This window comes from Diabrotica virgifera, chromosome 5 (genome assembly GCF_917563875.1).
Source record: "Diabrotica virgifera virgifera chromosome 5, PGI_DIABVI_V3a".
Lineage (NCBI taxonomy): Eukaryota > Metazoa > Arthropoda > Insecta > Coleoptera > Chrysomelidae > Diabrotica > Diabrotica virgifera.
In genome coordinates this window covers 152,053,169-152,071,100 of record NC_065447.1, presented here as the reverse complement: position 1 = coordinate 152,071,100, position 17,932 = coordinate 152,053,169, and the positions used below count along the sequence as shown (strand labels likewise).

General features: G+C 33.0%; 1 protein-coding gene across 2 annotated transcripts in view; it reads right to left on the bottom strand.

The window, feature by feature from the left end:
* LOC114329470 (forkhead box protein O-like) overlaps window positions 1–17,932 on the bottom strand; it is a 159,562-nt gene that overhangs the window by 9,942 nt on the left and 131,688 nt on the right. The gene's annotated exons all lie outside the window — the stretch shown is intronic.

Here is a 17,932-nt window from a genome sequence, read left to right as displayed (position 1 = left end):
CGAAGAAGATGGATGGATGGATTGATGATGTGGAAGAAGTCCTAATGATTCTAAGGGTTAGAAGATGGAGGAAGTTGCCAGGAATCGAGAGGAATGAAGACTTATTTGCGAGCAGGCCAAGATCCATAACGGATTGCCGAGCCACTTATGATGATGATGATGATGAATGATATCTCTGATGCAAGTAATGAAAGTATTAAATTCATTTCTACCGTGCGACAGAGATTTTGGACTTATAAAAGGGTTCTTAGGTGCCATGACCAGGATTATACTCCAATACAGTACGTGTTAATAATAGCAAATGCAAAAAACATCGAGACTACATTTTACTGTAAAAGTGGTAGATACACATAAACACATGGCCAGTCTATTTAAAAAAATACAAAGGGACTCGCCATCAGTACAAAGAAAATTAAAGAAAATTTTACTATATCAAAATGTAAACAATTAACTCATTTAAGTGAGACTCAAGGAGTTATAAACAGCATTAGAGTTCATAGAAGGAATTATTTCATCCAGAAATTTGCCAAGAAAAATGTTGAAGCTACTTCGTTTCCAAATAAAATGGCTTACTATAGAAGAGTGCCAATCAAGGCCAAAGAACTGAGTAATCTTATGAAGTCTTGACTTACATTCATTAAGAAGATAAAGAATTTTTTGGGCAATTTTAGTCACTTTACTAGGTTATTTCTACATTTTATATGTAGAACAAAATTGGATAAGTTTTAAGTTATTAAACTATGTAGTTTAAGCGTTTTTGATTTTTCTCAAAATTAAGTATTGCAAATTTGTTCAATTTATACAATAAGCGCTTCAATTGATTAAATATTCCTCCATAAAATGTTGTGTAAAAAGATAGGCACATTTCCTTAAAGCTATTTTTATTCAGTTTTTGATAATTTCACTGTATATTTACAAATTGTTATCAAAATTGGCACAAAGACATGACCTCGGACAAATGATATTATTTTATTTATTATTTCACATTTTGTTATAGTTGGGCGCCAGTAGAATGGTTCTTAATGATGAAATTGAGTCTAAATTATGTTAATTAAATTATATAAAAGAATTATAGTATACAGTGTGTCCACGTATATTACTGGGAAGGTACCCAATAGAAAAAACTTTTTCATTTTCAATTTTAGCGAAAAATGTCATTTTTGATAAAAATTTTTGCTTGTTCTTAAACCCCATAAAACGAAATAAAATTTAAGTTTTTCAAAACCTACTTAATGTTGTAACCAATTTTATGTAATAGTAGGGGAGTAAAGTATGCTAAATTTGCAGTCACTCGAGCGTTATGGGGACCATTTGGGTTGTGATTATTAGGTCCTAAAATAAAAAAAAAATTAAGTAAAATTTTCCATTTTAGCGGGCGCTTGTCATTGTTTAATTTAAGTTTCCATTTCCAACAATCGTTTTTTCCGATTATATCGCCCTCTATCCATAATTCGAAAAAATGTCTCGAATAAAAGTTTCTTATTCTTACGTAAAGAATCCAAATCTGCAATAAAAATTTGGTTTAAGATTTTAAAGTAACCCCCCACCCCGCCCCGTCCTGTTTGGTACCTTTCAAAAACATTTTGAAAGTGTATTTTGCAGTTTTTCGATCTGATGTTCATTTTGCGAAATATCGCGGGATTTGTATTTAAAATTTTCAATTTACCCCCACCCCTCTCCGTGGGGGTCATGTTTAGTACCATTCGATAGATTTTTGAAAAATGTTGAAGACGTATTTCTTAGTTTTTCGATCTGACGTTCATTTCGCGAAATATTCGCTTTTCTTTTGTGAAACTTTTTGACTCACCCATTTTCTTACACCCCGCTCAAATCGTCAGATTTTTGAAATACATATACACTCTCTTGCATATACTTAACTTACTTTATCTTAATCTGACAATTTCGAGAATTTTTAACCATAGATATTTTTTTTTCGGGCCCCCCTTAACGAACCTCCCTGTGTCAAAAGCCAATATATGGTAGAGGTACATCTGCAGGGTACCAGGTTTCTCCCATATGATAATCTGACGCGCTCGAATAACTGCAAAAATCCCCGCTTGGGCTCCCCTACCATAAATCCCTATACATTTTTGAACTAAGTTCGAAATCTTAACAATAATCTAGTGTTGCTAAGCTACAATGTAGCTTAGTAACTGTCAACTCCGATAAATAATTTGCGGATTGCCATTTTAGACCTGGATCCCACGTACCAAAAAAAATTGATTAATAGCAAGCTGAAAATTTTTTAATAGCTTAACGGTGTCTAGTCGGACAACCTTTGATATATGGGAACATGGAAACAAAGGAAGTTTTAATTGTGGAACGTAATTTTAATTGTGGAACGTGTCATCCTGACAAGTTTATGATTGTGAAAGCTAGTTTTCACAAGATTGTGAAAGTAGGTTTTCCAGTTTATTCAATAGCAAACTTTATATAATACATATACGAAAAAATGTTTGTCCGATAAATATGTTGGGCATTTTAATAAGTCCGACACGTAGAACATATCAAATGACAGGAATTATATTAGTGGTATATAGCAGTCTGATTTTTGCATGAGAGATTAATGAAAGGGTAACAAATCAATTGGAAGATCTGTCCGACAAAATACATGGGACGTTTTCGTAGTCTGACGTTCGAAACCACAATGAAAACCTGTTCCACAATTAAAACTTCCCCTGTTCCCGTACATCAAAGTTTGTCCGACTAGACACCGCTAAGCTATTAACAAATTTTCAGCTTGCTATTAATAAACTTTTTTTGGTACGCGGGATCCAGGCCTATTTTTTCGACAATGTTAAGCGTTCAACAAAGAATTTATATTGCGAACTGCCATTCTTGATAAATAGTTTGCTTGTTCTAAAACCCCGTAAAAAGAAAACAGTAAATTGTAATATCAATACATCTTTGTTACTGTTTATGGCAGCTTATGATCTAATTTCATTATCATCCATCACTAGCCATAGATTTAGATTTATCCGATTGTGAATTAGAACTTGTGGAATACAGCCACTTTATTCTTAAATAAATTTAAAACTGTTTGAACTTGTAAATCAATTTAAAATACAAATTCAAATAAAAAAGGTTTAGTCCTGAACCACAAGGTTCAGTATTGGGTCCTTTACTTTTCCTTATCTTTATAAATGACATCACGAATTTTAAAATCGATGGACAAATTTTTCTTTTTGCTGATGACACCAGTATCACTAGGAGCAACCAACTATTGCAACTCTTCATACAACTATAACTTCGGATCTACTGACGATAAAAACCTGGTCTGACTCTAATTTACTCTCTTTTAACGTGGATAAGACAGTAGGATTATCATATAAAGGAACTCTTTAACCTTTGCCTCTTAATAACAGCCAGATCAGTACCGTTGATTCTGTAAAATTTCTTGGTATTTTTTTAGACAGCAATCTCAAATGGTCCCTTCATATAGATTCGTTAAGTAAGAAACTCACCTCAGCTTGCGATGCAATAAGATCTGTTTGAAGGAAATCAATTTAGCATCTTCTAAAATAATATATTTTTCGTTATTCGAGTCTCATCTTCGGTATGGTCTTCCTTTTTGGGGTTCTAGTACTACAGCTGCTCAATCTGATGTTATTTTTAAATTGCAAAAAAGAGCAATAATATATCTGTTTGGCCTCAGAAGAACTACACATTGCAGAAGTTACCTCAGAGATCACGGAATTTTAACACTTCCATCTTTATATATTCTAGAAACGGTTTGTTTAATTCGTAAACACCTTCATGTCTTTCCAGCAAGGCCTAATCATCTCTACTCCATCAGAAATTCAACCTGATATTTATTTACCGATCCCGTTCACTGAGTTAGTAAAGAAATCTATATTATATTAGGCAATAAAACTTTCCCAAAGTTGCGTAAAATGACAAAAGCCTATCTATCTAGAAGACCATATTATTCAATAGAAGAATTTCTTAACGAATAACTAAGAAAATTGGGTTTCATATGCAGCAGATTAAACTTGTTAGTTCCTAATGTTGTATTTTATTTGTTGTATGTTCAATTTGCAATTTATATAAATATTGCAATATGCATATTGTTTTTGTTTTTGCTTTACTTTAATACTCTTATATACTGTATATTGACGATTTATCTAATTTTAGTAAATTGTATTTGTTACTGTTATTTTTTGACTGTATGTAAGCTTTGTCCACAAAATTGTAAAATTTTCAGTGACAATAAAGCATATTTCTATTAAAATGTAAGCCCTTAATTCCGATGCATTAAAAATATCCATTACTAGTATAAAAATCGATTAGAATAATATGCTTAGTCAACACCCTTCTCATTTTGATGGGAAAGCAACTTATGTGCTTCTTGACGAATCATCTTGAATACGAGGGTGGAGGTCATTAATATTCTGTCTAACAAAAAATTTGAAAGTAAATATTTTTTTAATAAAATTGTATCGAAGCTTACATATATATTTCTTGTATTTCAAATTGTGTTAAAAGTGTATTTTAAGTAAAGCAAGTTATTAAAAGCATATTTTTAGAGAAGTTGATAGTACCTACCTATAAATACAGTGCGTCCATGAAGTAAAGCATAAATTCATTATTTCGTAAACCGGCGACTTTACAGAAAAATCCCAAAATAGGTCGATTTTTATTTTTAATTTCCGATTTCTTGGCATATATATCATAGTAGTGACGTCATCCATCTGGGCGTGATGACGTAATCGATGATTTTTTTAAATGAGAATAGGGGTCATGTGATAGCTCATTTGAAAGGGTATTCAATTCTCTGTTCACTAATGTAAACATTAATATAATTATTTATACAGGGGGTTCAAAAAAATATTTTTTTAATTAAAATAATTGAGACAAAAAGAAGAATGTATGTAATTTATTTAATTCAAAATGCGTTTTCCTACTGTCAGTAAACAGAAAAAAAAATATTTGACAAATAAACATTGATTTTCGCTTGAACGAAATGTTCAAACTAGCAAGAGGCAGGTGGGTGGCAGCTTTAACATTGAATTTAAGCGAAAAACAATATTTATTTGTCAAATAAACATTTTTTCCTGTTCTCTGACAACATTAAAACGTATTTTGAATTAGATAAATTACATATATTCTTCTTTTTGTCTCAATTATTTTAATTTAAAAAATGTTTTTTTTAAATAATTATGTTAATGTTTATATTAGGGAATAGAGAATTGAATACCCTTTCAAATGAGCTATCACATGACCCCTATTCTCATTTTAAAAAATCAACTATTACGTCATCACGCCCAGATGGATGACGTCACTAGTATGGTGTATGTGCCAAAAAATCCGAAATTAAAAATAAAAATCGACCTGTTTCGGGATTTTTCTTTAAAGTCGCCGGTTTACGAAATAATGAATTTATGCGTTACTTTATGGACGCACTGTATAGCAAGACCATAAATATATAAGTAAGGCAGAATATACCAAGAGTTTGGGCAACAAAAAGATGTCACTACAACAGTGAATGTTAAGAAGCACATTTTTAATAATTTCCGTTAAACTAATTATAAACATAATATGAACTAGATTTGATCCACAAATCGCTGTGTCTAGGTACACGCTAACGTGTACGCAAATAAAAAAAGTTAGGTGCACGCGAAACGTCATCAAGTCAGTGACGTCACTATTTAGCGTGCACTGTTACTGGTTTTTTGCATACACGCTAACTTAAGCCGCGTGTATGCTGTGGTAAGTGGTAAGTATATACCATAGCACATTATGGTATATACCGCGAGTGTCAGATAGTCAGAGTGTAGAGTGTTAGAATTTGTCTAATCGCGTTGTGTTTACACTTTAATATTGATTAGTAAAGAGATTTCTTATTTTTTATTTGTTTAGTGTTTGTTTTTAATTTAATTATGGAGTGTGGAAAATTATTTAGTTCTTTCAATGAGTTTAACAACATTTTAAAACAGTATGAAATAGATAGAAGACTTAATGTTGTTCTGAAGCTATTTCCTTGTGGCATTTTTATAATCAACTATTTTCAATGGGAAGCCACAAATAAGCCACAATTTTACCAAAAAAATGATTTTATTAACGTTTCGACGCCCAAGTCGGGTGTCGTTGTCAAAATACAAAATAATACTAAATTAAACAAAAATGTTGTTGCTTAGTAAAAATTCTTCTAATAATTTATTTTTTTTTATTTTTTTATTTTAAAATTTCTTTAAAATGTATAACACATGTCTGAATTGCCGATATAAATTTAGTATTATTTTGTATTTTGACGACACCCGACTTGGGCGTCGAAACGTTAATAAAAGCATTTTTTTTGGTAAAATTGTGGCTTATTTCCCATTGAAAATAGTTGAAAATAAGAGACTAGTATAATTTTTTTAGTTATAAGTGAAATAGTATTACCGTCCAAAATTAAAATAAAAGGAAGACCTAAAGCTTTCACAATAATAATTAACTTACGTATAAAAATTATTTTAACAATATTTTGTAGGTCATAAAAGAAAAAAAATATTTTGTACATGCCCTGTCAACTAAATACATATTTATTTTGCTAACCTGAAGAAAATATACTTTTATATACACATTGATTTATTACAATTAAGTTTGAAACATCTAAATAGTTCTGCTTCCCTTCCCTAATAACAAATATTTTTCTATCAAACAAACACTAAACATATCAAAATAGCGTGTACCAAAATATACAGTCACTGCGCACGCTAAATAATGACGTCACTGGCTTGATGAAGTTTAATTCGCGTGTACCTAACTTTTTTATTTGCGTACACGTTAGCGTGTACCTAGACACAGCGTCCACAAATACCAATTTTACGCTAGTGCGCAACAGAAACAGAGGGAGTAACTTAAAGGTCCCTAAATATTAGGTCCATAGGTTAGCTTAATGTGACTTAGGGCGGCGTTGGACTTTGGACAGGCTCGTTTAAATACAAAGGATTATTTGCACACGGACTCGGCGCTGTTTCCCGAGTCAGAAAGCCGACGCTGGGTCGGTGTAGCTAAATCCTTCGTATTTAAATGGGCCTGTCCAAAGTGCACCTGCGCGCTGTTATTAGCAGTATACATAAAATAATATCTTTTAGGATTAAGGCCCGGCGCAAATTGAACCTAAGCCAGACACAACCTGCGCCGGCGAACTGCCTAGACAGTTCTGCGCATCCTACTATCAGTTCATTCGTTCGCAGGTCTAACTTGGAAACGTTTGTCATGGCGTACAGTTTTCTTGGGCCGTGGGACGCGTGACTCACCGCCAGATGTTTATTTTTACTTGTTTTTGTTTGCGAGGTGGACGTATCTGAAGTGAATACGGATGGTACCTAAGTACAATTTATTATGATAAATAAAAATATTAGCATAGTTAACACCCCGAGTGAAAACTGCGTTGTCTTTGTCATTAAATTCTGATAACTTTAGGTAGACTAAATAGGCGGCTATACGAAATTAATAATCAAAGTTATGCCTTTACAAAAACACATTATTAGAAAATATTCATATTACTTAAAACCGTGATCGATAAAAATATCGTATTACCCTCAAATTCAACTTGTACGGCTCAATTCAACGGCATATTACATTTTTGTTTATTACAGATAGTGTTATTTTTTATGACCGATCAGTAACGGAGGGATTATAAATAATTATGACCTGCAGTAATTGTAAATGATTGCGATCCTGCAGTAATTGTAAATGATTGTGATCCGAGCAGTAATTTGAGGAATATGAGTTAGGCTTTGGCCACACGGGCGATATTTTACGGCGCCGTAAAATTACGCAGCAGTAAGCGCTGTAAAAAGCATGGCCACACGTGTATGTAAAATACGGCGTGTCGCCAATAAAATGAATTCGTCCCTTCGTTTGTGACACGACGCCAAAGATGGGCCGGTTCGATGTTGCTGCGCGATATTTTACAGCCCAGTCTGGCCATCTACTATTCTTAGCGTGGGACCCATTTTTGCGCTTATTTTTACGGCGCCGTACAAAATCGCCCGTGTGGCCAAAGCCTTATGACCGAGCAGTAGGGGCGAGATTATTTTAAATATGTAGGTATTATGTGCAGAAATAAAATACTCAGTGTAAGATATCTTTTTATGCACCCGCTTATGATCAAATTCGATGTTTTCGAAAGTCATACCGCTACGACTACTAGGGACGTGTAAGATATTTTTAAAACGTTACAAGTACGGAAATACCGATTTTAAGTTGCCTACTCAATTCAGTACAAGGATCAGATACATCAATATTTTGTAATCAGTATTTGTACTCAGTACCACTGAGAACCGGTATCAAAAGTAACCGATACATGTCCGCACTGATTTTGCCCGTCTCTATTCGCCACGTCGATAGCCAACTGTTGGGTTGGCTTGTGTTCAATATGCGGCACGCTAGAAAAATAAATGCATGGGTCACCCGTCCCGCCGGCGCAGGTTGTGTCTGGCTTAGGTTCAATTTGCGCCGGGCCTAATGCGTGAAGGGCGAAGCCCCATTAGTGCGTTGCGCTGCGTCATCGCAAGGCAACGCACTAATGGGGTCTCGCCTTAAGCTATACGATCTCTTCGAAACCTAAAAATTAAGAAATGAACTGTATTTTGATATCTAATACGATTTCCTAGTGAAAGAAAAAAATGTACACTCTTTATTCTCTAAATAGAAATGAACTAATAATAGCGAATAAAACAGAACTAAAAAGAAAATATAAAACTGTTAAATTCACGTTACAAAACAATTACATTATAAAATACAAGTATTCCATGTTTGTATAATAAAATAATATACACAATCTTGACTCAATTAAATATTAAATATTTTAAATTATTTAATATTAATTATTAATCTTCCTAATTATATAAAAAGTATCAATAATTATTACTCTTGTAACATCACAAGGAACAAAATATTGATCGACATTGACCAAGATTAGAGCTTTTACTAATTATATCAGTTTAACGTCATCAAAACAAAAACAATTGTGAGAGTAAGAGAATAAAATAAACAATAATTATAAGAATAATATGTCAGAAAAAGCATCAAAATATAAAAGAAACAACAAAAATTATCAAAAAATTTATTTTGTTTTCACCCATTTTAAAATATGTATTAAAATTTGAAAACCTTGAATTATTATCCATGTACTTATGTATGTCTATACAAGGGCTGGCCAAATTGTGGCTCGCGAGCCACATGTGGCTCTTTGAAGGATTATTTGTGGCTCGCAATAAATGTACCTGATTTACTTTTAATTTTTTTTTTTGTTGCAAAATGTCTTAAATTACTGACAACAAATATAAAATATGTATGTAAGATCAGGACTTGGACAAGGAGAACCCTTATGATTGTTGCTATTCATTTTGGCCTTAGAATATGTAATAAGTAAAATATCATCTGAGCTGACAGTAGGATTTGCGAATCCAGGATCAAAACTATCGTTAGCCTTTGCTGAAGATATAGGTGCAGTTGCTCATTCTGCAAGAGACGTGAGAGAGGTGTTTTTACAACTCGAAGAAGAAACAGGTAGTCTGAGCCTTCGAATAAATGAAGAGAAGACGAAATACATGCTAGTAACCAAAAATCCAAGATCAAGAGTTAGACAGAACATACCTATTAATGACCACAACTTCGAAGTAGTAAACGAGTTTAAATATCTAGGGGTGGTAATCACAGATGACAAGCACATATAAAAAGAGGTCTCAGCAAGAATAGCTGCGTGGAATAGAGCATTATATTCCCTATCGTCATTATTAAGACCTAAGCTTTTAAAAATATAATCTAAATTACGACTGTACAGCCAATTATTTGCCCTACATGGACTCTACATCAGCGGGAAATGAATAAGCTGCTGGTATTTGAAAGCGAAGTTCTCAGAATGAAATTTGGCCCTCATCAGATCATCTTCAGTGCGTTCTGATTAGTACATGAAACTAGCAACCTTGTAGAATAGGTGACATCGAGAAATATGATTTACATTTTTAAAAAATGATGTTAGTGGCGACTCTAAGTCGATGTTAAGTGATAAAATTTTAAGAGTGCTCAAAGGGCAACATGATTCACTGCTCGATGGTAACGTGTGGTACTGGCCAGTTAGATGGACACTCTGATCTAGATTGAAAACGTTTTGCGAATCCTTTTGGATGACTTTTTAATAGTTTTTCAATAAACTTTTTATACCATTATACAAACGAAGTTTTTACTTGTTCTGTATGATAAACAAAATACTTAAAATTTATTCCCAGTATAATAATGTAAGTATTTACCTACATTATTCACACTATGTAGAATATTAATCTGTTGAAGAGAATTAAAAATGTGATGAAAAATCATTAAAAAATAATCAAAAGTAATTAAATAACAAAATGTACCTATTGCTTTTTTAGTATTATATTAACTTTTTATTTTTGATTTGTCGTTATAGATTTTGTAAATTTTTGGCAGTGTATGTAAAACTATTTAGGAACCTGTGCGTTAGCCGAACTAGTCTCGAGGGAGAGAGAAACATCCCAAGTTTCGTTTGCAGCATCCAAAAATCTAACAACCTCAATTCTGGCTGGTTGCCCGTAACACGGGGCCGATCATCCTTTCACTTTTACTAGGTTGGCGTCCCCGTAGCGTCTCTGGCGAGGCGCCTGGCGTCCCTACCGTCCCCTCCACCGCCGCCGCTCACGAACTGGCGCCAGTGTCCTCACTTTTTACAGCTCAAAGGAACAAGAAAAACTACCCATTATTGCCTACGGTTATCTTAAGGAGTCCCAATAAAAATGTCGTTTAGAGAGTAAGGCCGCCGTTAATAACAATTGCTTTCTATCAATTTATGGCAACTCCAGTCCGAATCATCTAGATGGCTGCGATAAAATCTTTTCTTTGTATGAGAGATAAGAAAGTTTTAATATTCTTTCTTCGGCTTAAGGATAGATTTTTTTTCGAGTTTTGGGGACTTTGCGAGAGGTGTTTTGTAGTTTGGCGGAAGGGTCGCTAGAAATGGTCATTCGACCCGGATAGTTTTCGTGATATATTGGCCCGTTTTCGAACTAGAATGGGAATAGATAAAATTTAACAATTATTGTTAACGTCCACGGAAAAATGTTTAGCTTTTTTTAGTTAACAATCCTTAGTATAAGTTTTTAGCTTCCGTATTGTGACATTAAAAATACGAGATACGTATTCTACGTAGATATTAAAATTGGGGGGGGGGGCAGACGTAAAAGGGTTTAAGTGCAGTTTTGACAGTTCTGAGATAATCAGCTGTTTGAGCTTTATAAATTCTAGGAGTCATTAAACTAATATATGTCTAGTGTACAATGTACTGTAAAATGATTAAAATATAAGGGTTGTAACGTTACAAACGTCACATCTTTGATATTTTATTTTTAAATAATTATTTTATTTTATTTTCTTTAATATTTCATTAACATTAATTTTCTTCTATTTGTTTTACCAGTTTTCTTCGTTAAAAGCTCGTTGGCGCCCTCTTTGATTACCCTCTTTGATTATCCTCTTTGATTATCCTCTTTTATTATCCTCTTTGATTATCCTCTTTGATTATTCTCTTTTATTATCCTCTTTTATTACCCTCTTTTATTATCTTCTATTTACTATATCTCTTTTCATCTAAAATCTAAATCATCAATTGAACATACTGAACGTACCCCGTATACCTTTACTCTCTAAATATCTGTATTCCAATACGGAACATGCTGCTACTTCATAGTACTTGGTCGTCATTTTAAATGTCGTATTCAATGACAGTGTCACTTCATCGACTTCATCCCTACTCCCTGACATAAACTGGAAGGGAAAAATTATTTCTTAAAAAGGCATGTAATTCGAAAAATAGATCATTTTTATTCCAAATCACATCTTCCTCTTGGGGTGAGTTTTACATAAAGTTTTTTTAAATAATTTCTTACAGTCATTATATTCCATCCATACCTAGCATATTATAACAGTTTTTCTAATATTTTTTATATCTAACTTTCAATGTCAGACCATGTGTTCTGATATTTTAGTTTTAAATATATTATCTTTTTAATTTACATGTATGCACGTTTAGTAATCAAAATTTTAACTATTCTCCTCATCTAAATTCCATTTAATTTATTCTTGTCATCTGCTACTCTTTGGATTAAAGAATGGCAGGCTGGCACACGTTGGTTTTTCTTCTTGATGATTGATATGTGTCTCTATTTTATAGTTTTTGGATAAAATCACCTTTCTCCCTTCGGGCGCCACCTGCCTTCATCACCGGTGACGCTACTCTTCAGGCAAAGACGACAGGATGCATCACAACTAGACTGCAGCGACAAATACCACCAGTAAACTAGAGCTGCACTGACCTGAGGCCGTCCATCTAGCCCAGGTCAAAAGAAGTCAACAGCTGTACCATACGACATTAAGAAGTTACCATCAGCTACCAAAAGCCATAAGTATAATCCAGAATTGTTAGTTTTTGGCAAGAATTTGAATACATTTGTTAATGCAATTTACTAAGTCATATTTTTATTATATCTTTATTGAACAATAAACATGATTAATTAAAAATAATGTTTTGTGTGCTTCCATTCTAAATTTTCAGAGTTCATATCTAAGGTTAGGACAAGACGAACACACACCTGAGTGACTGAGCTAAGCTAAGGGTGTAACGATGGTTATCTTAGTTGATTGGAGTAATATTTTCGAATATTGTTTCAATTAGCTGGGGTAGTCCATCGCTTACTCGTTTCACGGTATATTATTACTCTTACTATATTCTTCCTTTTTTCAATTATTAAAAAAATGTACTTGAATCGGTACATAGTGTTGATAAATGTTGCTGGTAAAACGGGTCAAGTGCAGATGTTTACTACATATTACTAATCATTTTTATCCCAGCTGTTATCCATAGTGTAACTACAACTAGCATATTGCATAATACTTAATTAGTCTTCAAAATTGGTCACAAATCTAAAATTTATTTACTTGAAATTAATCCTGTATTAACATGTGTTTACGCATTACAGAACACTAAAAAAAGTTTTGTGGTAAAATGATTCAAGCGCACTTAAACCCGTTTATTACTATTTGTTTTTACAGAATACTAAAAATAATTTTCTGGTAAAACGATTCAAGCGCACGTTAAACCTATTTACTACCAAAGCAAACTGCAATTGTTTTCAGTGAACTAAATGTAATGGCGATATATGGCGACTGTAGGGCGAAATAAGCCTGCTTAAATAATTTTACCACCAAGTTATAATACCATTTAAGTATGCGAATCTGCACTTAGAGTAAAATTTTAAAAAAGTGCACTTAAACCCTTTTACTTCTAACTCCCTCAATGATTTCTAATAGCGATATAAATACATGCAAATACACAATACACACGCACACACAATACAATTCATATCGTATCTGAGTATCTTTTGTATCTGACCAAAAGTTCCCATCGTATCTGTTGAACTTATAATAGTTGACACACTTATCATAGTGAAACTATACTTATAATTAGAGAGCGGAATATATGCAAAGTGCATATAGATGCATATATTGCATATTTTCAGACAACAAACACAACATTGCATATTTAAGCTAAACACGATTTATTTTGCATATTTTAAAAATAAATTATATAAAAGTTTAAAATTTTCCTCTCTTAGTTGGAATTTTATAACTTCGATAAGAACGAGCTCGTTATTTATCTATCTATCGCTCATCTGGACTTTCCCATTACTACCTGAATTTAACAATTATGGGTGTTCCCAGAAAAATATTATTTTATTAGCGTAGCAAGTCGTAGGTACCTACCTGCTTTTAAGGGTATAATAATTATTTTGTCAGTTTCCGGCCAACATTTGTTTAAAGTAAACGTTGTATCGTATTTAGTGTTTTTGAAGTGATTGGTATATATTAAATTTAAATATGTCTACCATTCAAAAAAGTGCTTGGATAAAGTGTTTTCCCGAGTTAAAGCTAAGTGGAGACAAAGTATTTTGCAAGGCCTGTTCCAAAATCGTAAGTTACATTCATTTTCACATTTCATTTTTTAAATGAGGAACTGACAAACAAAAGCATCATGTCCCACAAAAGAAATTTTTCTGGAAAGAGTGTTTTTATTCGACAAATTCGCTTTTACTTCTATAAAGACGGACATAGAGAGAAGCATCAAAATACAAAAATCCATCAAATTGTAGACAATTCCGCTTTTGTTCTTCAGCTTAAGTAACGTACTTTGTTCTTTAAGTAACGTACAAATTGCTAAATAACTTATGTTCATAAAAGTTAATTTTAGTTTTTTACCAGATCTAATAAAGTCATTACAACAAAGGAATTTACAATTAAGTGATTCGGTTAATCTTGTTAACACTTTTTCTGCTCATTGTCAAAAAATTCCCGGAAATGCAGGGATTACAATTAGAAATAAATTAAAAAATGTTTTAGAAAAAAATGAGGGCTTCGATTGTTTGAGGAAAGTTGTACGTATTTTTGAAGGCAACTTTTCTGAAGATCTTACGGCTTAATATATTGTTTTATTTTTGAGTATTTTTAATATGCATTTGCATATTTAGACAAATTTAGAAAAAATACCTGCATATTTGTAGTAAAAGTAATGCATATATTATATGCGCATATTTTGGTAATGTTGTGTTGCATATATTCCGCTCTCTACTTATAATAGTGAAATTTGAAGGGAGGGCGTAGGCTTCTCAAATAATCATTAACAACAGGTGACGTAATAGTCATAGATGATTGAGCCACTGTGACCGATAATTTTAAATGGAACCTTATGGCAAGTGATATCTCGTTTGAATGGTATTGAAAATACCTATTCAACCATAATAATTTTTTTCAGCTTAGTGCTAATTTTGATGAATAAATTAATTAAATACTGAAATTTTAGTTTCGCATTTAATTAATAAAGGTTTAAGAAGCAGTTCTTATATTAAGTGATGAGGGTGTGCTCCATCTACTTCTTGACAGTAATACATCCTACCGCTAAACTCTTGATTGCTCTACATTCTTCAACTATTCGTTGTTTCAAAATATTAATACATTCGGGTATTGTAGCGTAAAACTTAGATTTAAAGTACCCCCACAGAAAAAAAATCTAATGGTGTGAGGTCCGGTGACCGAGCTGATCATTCTATCGAACCTCGTCGCCCAATCCATCTACCATGATATTTCTCATCTAGGTAACGTCTTACTGCACCATAATAGCGTGCGGGAGCACCATCTTGTTGAAACGTCATTTCCAAATTTCACTATTATAATACCCTTCCATAATCGAATACAGGCAAAGATGAATGGAAAACTCCCTAACACATCTTCAAAACAACAGCCAAGAAATACAATAAGTATAATAATATCAGCAGAAAAAACCAAATGTATTATGACATCTAAATACCCACTACGATGTGAAATCAAAATCAAGCAGGAAGTAAGGTTTAGATATCTGGGAATAGATATAACTAGTTACGGAGATGTTGAAGAAGAACTACGACAAAAAAGCTTAAAAGCAAGTAAAGCGGCGGGGTCTCTTAATGACACAATCTGGAACAAACATTAGTGTCAAAATTTTATAAGGGTGGAGTAAACATTGACATATTAAGCGTGACAAGGCATACTCACCAAAAAAGCGTAACGCGGAAACAGCATGGAAACAGTCGATCGGTGGTCTATCTATCTCTTTTAACCAAACGATCCCGCGCATGTGACAGACAAAGATGGCTAGACCACTCAATCCTATGTAGGCGTTACACCTCTATGCATTGAGTGGCATATGACTATATAATAGCGTGGTATATCCTTAACATGTCTCTGGGAGTAAACTTGTCTGCGGTTAGACCAATTACAAACAAGCAATACAGCGCGATAAATTTGAATCACTCCTAATGGTTTAAAAACAAACCATAGTATAAGTATAAGTATAGAACTGTAATAATTAAATTAAAAAAAAAACATAAAGTTAAACAGTAATCTCGAAAATAAACAAATAAGTTTCCATTCGACAGAACTATAGCCACACTTATGTAGTATAATGACAATTTGTAGGTTAAAAAATATTACATATCACATTTCTTCTTCTTCTTCAGGCGCCATCTCCGCTACAGAGGTTGGCAATCATCATAACTATTTTAATTTTTGAGGCAGTAGCTCTAAATAGTTGTTTTGAGGTGCATCCAAACCATTATCGCAGGTTCTTCAGCCATGAAATTCGTCTTCTTCCGATGCTTCTTCTGCCATCTATCTTTCCTTGCATTATGAGTCGCAGGATCAAACACATAAGACAACACACAAAAGCAACAATCTATAAAGCAGCAATTAGACCTATATTGACATACACGGCGGAGACAAGACCTGACACATCTAAAACGAGACGACTACTAGAAACAACAGAAATGAAAATACTTCGACGAATATCAGGGAAAAGTCTTTTGGATAGGGAGAGAAGCGAAAACATAAGAAGAGCATGCAATGTAGAAGACATAAATGGATGGGTGACAAACGGAAACAGGATTGGAACGAACACATTATTATAATGACAGAGGATAATATAGTATGAATAGCACGAGATAAAGTCACCAAATGGACGAAAAAGTATTGGCAGATCAAGAAAAAGAGAGATAATTTAACCAACTTTAGAGGCTAATATTGGAGAAGAAACAGGCTTTAATGCCTACATACAAGAAAGAAGAAGAAGAAGAGGAAAACCCTTGTAATACACGATATTTGGACAAAAGCAGAAAAGTAAGTCTCGAATTGATAACAGATGCGATAAATGAAACAGCAAAACGAAATAAAAAGGGATATTATGTATGGCTTGATTAAGAACAAACATCCAAAAGACAGAAAAATCTATGTTTCACTGAACAGAAAAAACAAAAGAATGATGCCATATAAGAAAACCAACTCTGAGAGAGAGAATGTAAAACTGAGAGATATCTAGGAGGCATTAGTAACTCAAGTCTAGAATTGTATTGAAAATGTACGGAAAGAAAGGAAGGAAGCAGAAAATATATGTAGACCTAATCCAGAATAAGAAGTGGAAGATTCATTACAAGCAACTGCAGATAGTGTTATAACATCTGCCCATGTGGGCGCGGGCACAAAATAAAGAAATTCAAAGGTACGTAGGTAGGTAGTTTCTGGAGCTACCTCCTGAAACGTGACAATGGGAATACTAGATACATTGTACCAACTGAACAAGAGAACAAAAATTCATATTCAATATCAAGCCCAATAGACTAAAAAGTAACAGAAGAGGTGCAAATACCATTAGTTTAACTATGGAAAATAAAACTGTAATGCCGTAATGAAAACTTATTTTAAATATTATATTCCTCTGCTTATGGAACATCATAAAAAAACTTATATATATATATATATATATATATATATATAATTTTCCTAAAATACAGTTAATTTTCACGACGCATCGCTAATTTTAAGCAAAAGAACCATGTGGTGGAAAATCCACTTTGTTTCGGAAATTCATAATCCGCTCTACTCCAATTTGTTACTCACCTTTTTGTTTAGCAAAACTCAAAATTCTATTAACTACGACTAAATTTGGGACGGACAGTTGCTAGTTAAATACAAGTTTTAGGTAATACGTATATATGCTAAAAAGGTAGCTCATATAAATTTTATTAAATAAGAGTGTTAAATAACTTTTTATAGTCTTTTTATGTACGATTATGCACTATGTTTAACTTACGTTCCAAAGCAAGTAACATTTTCAATGTAAGACACATTCATAAATAAAAAAAAAACTTACAATGAAGTGTAAAACTTCCATTTGTAATTAGTATATTTCATTACAAAATTATAAAAATATCAAAAAGGATTCCAAAATTATTTCAAAACGTCTTCGGTCCTATCTAGAGATTGCAATTGCAGGACCCAGAATCCAGCAATTCAGCTGGATCCAGCGTTTTTTTACATGCTGCATCCAGCAAACTGTGCTGTATCC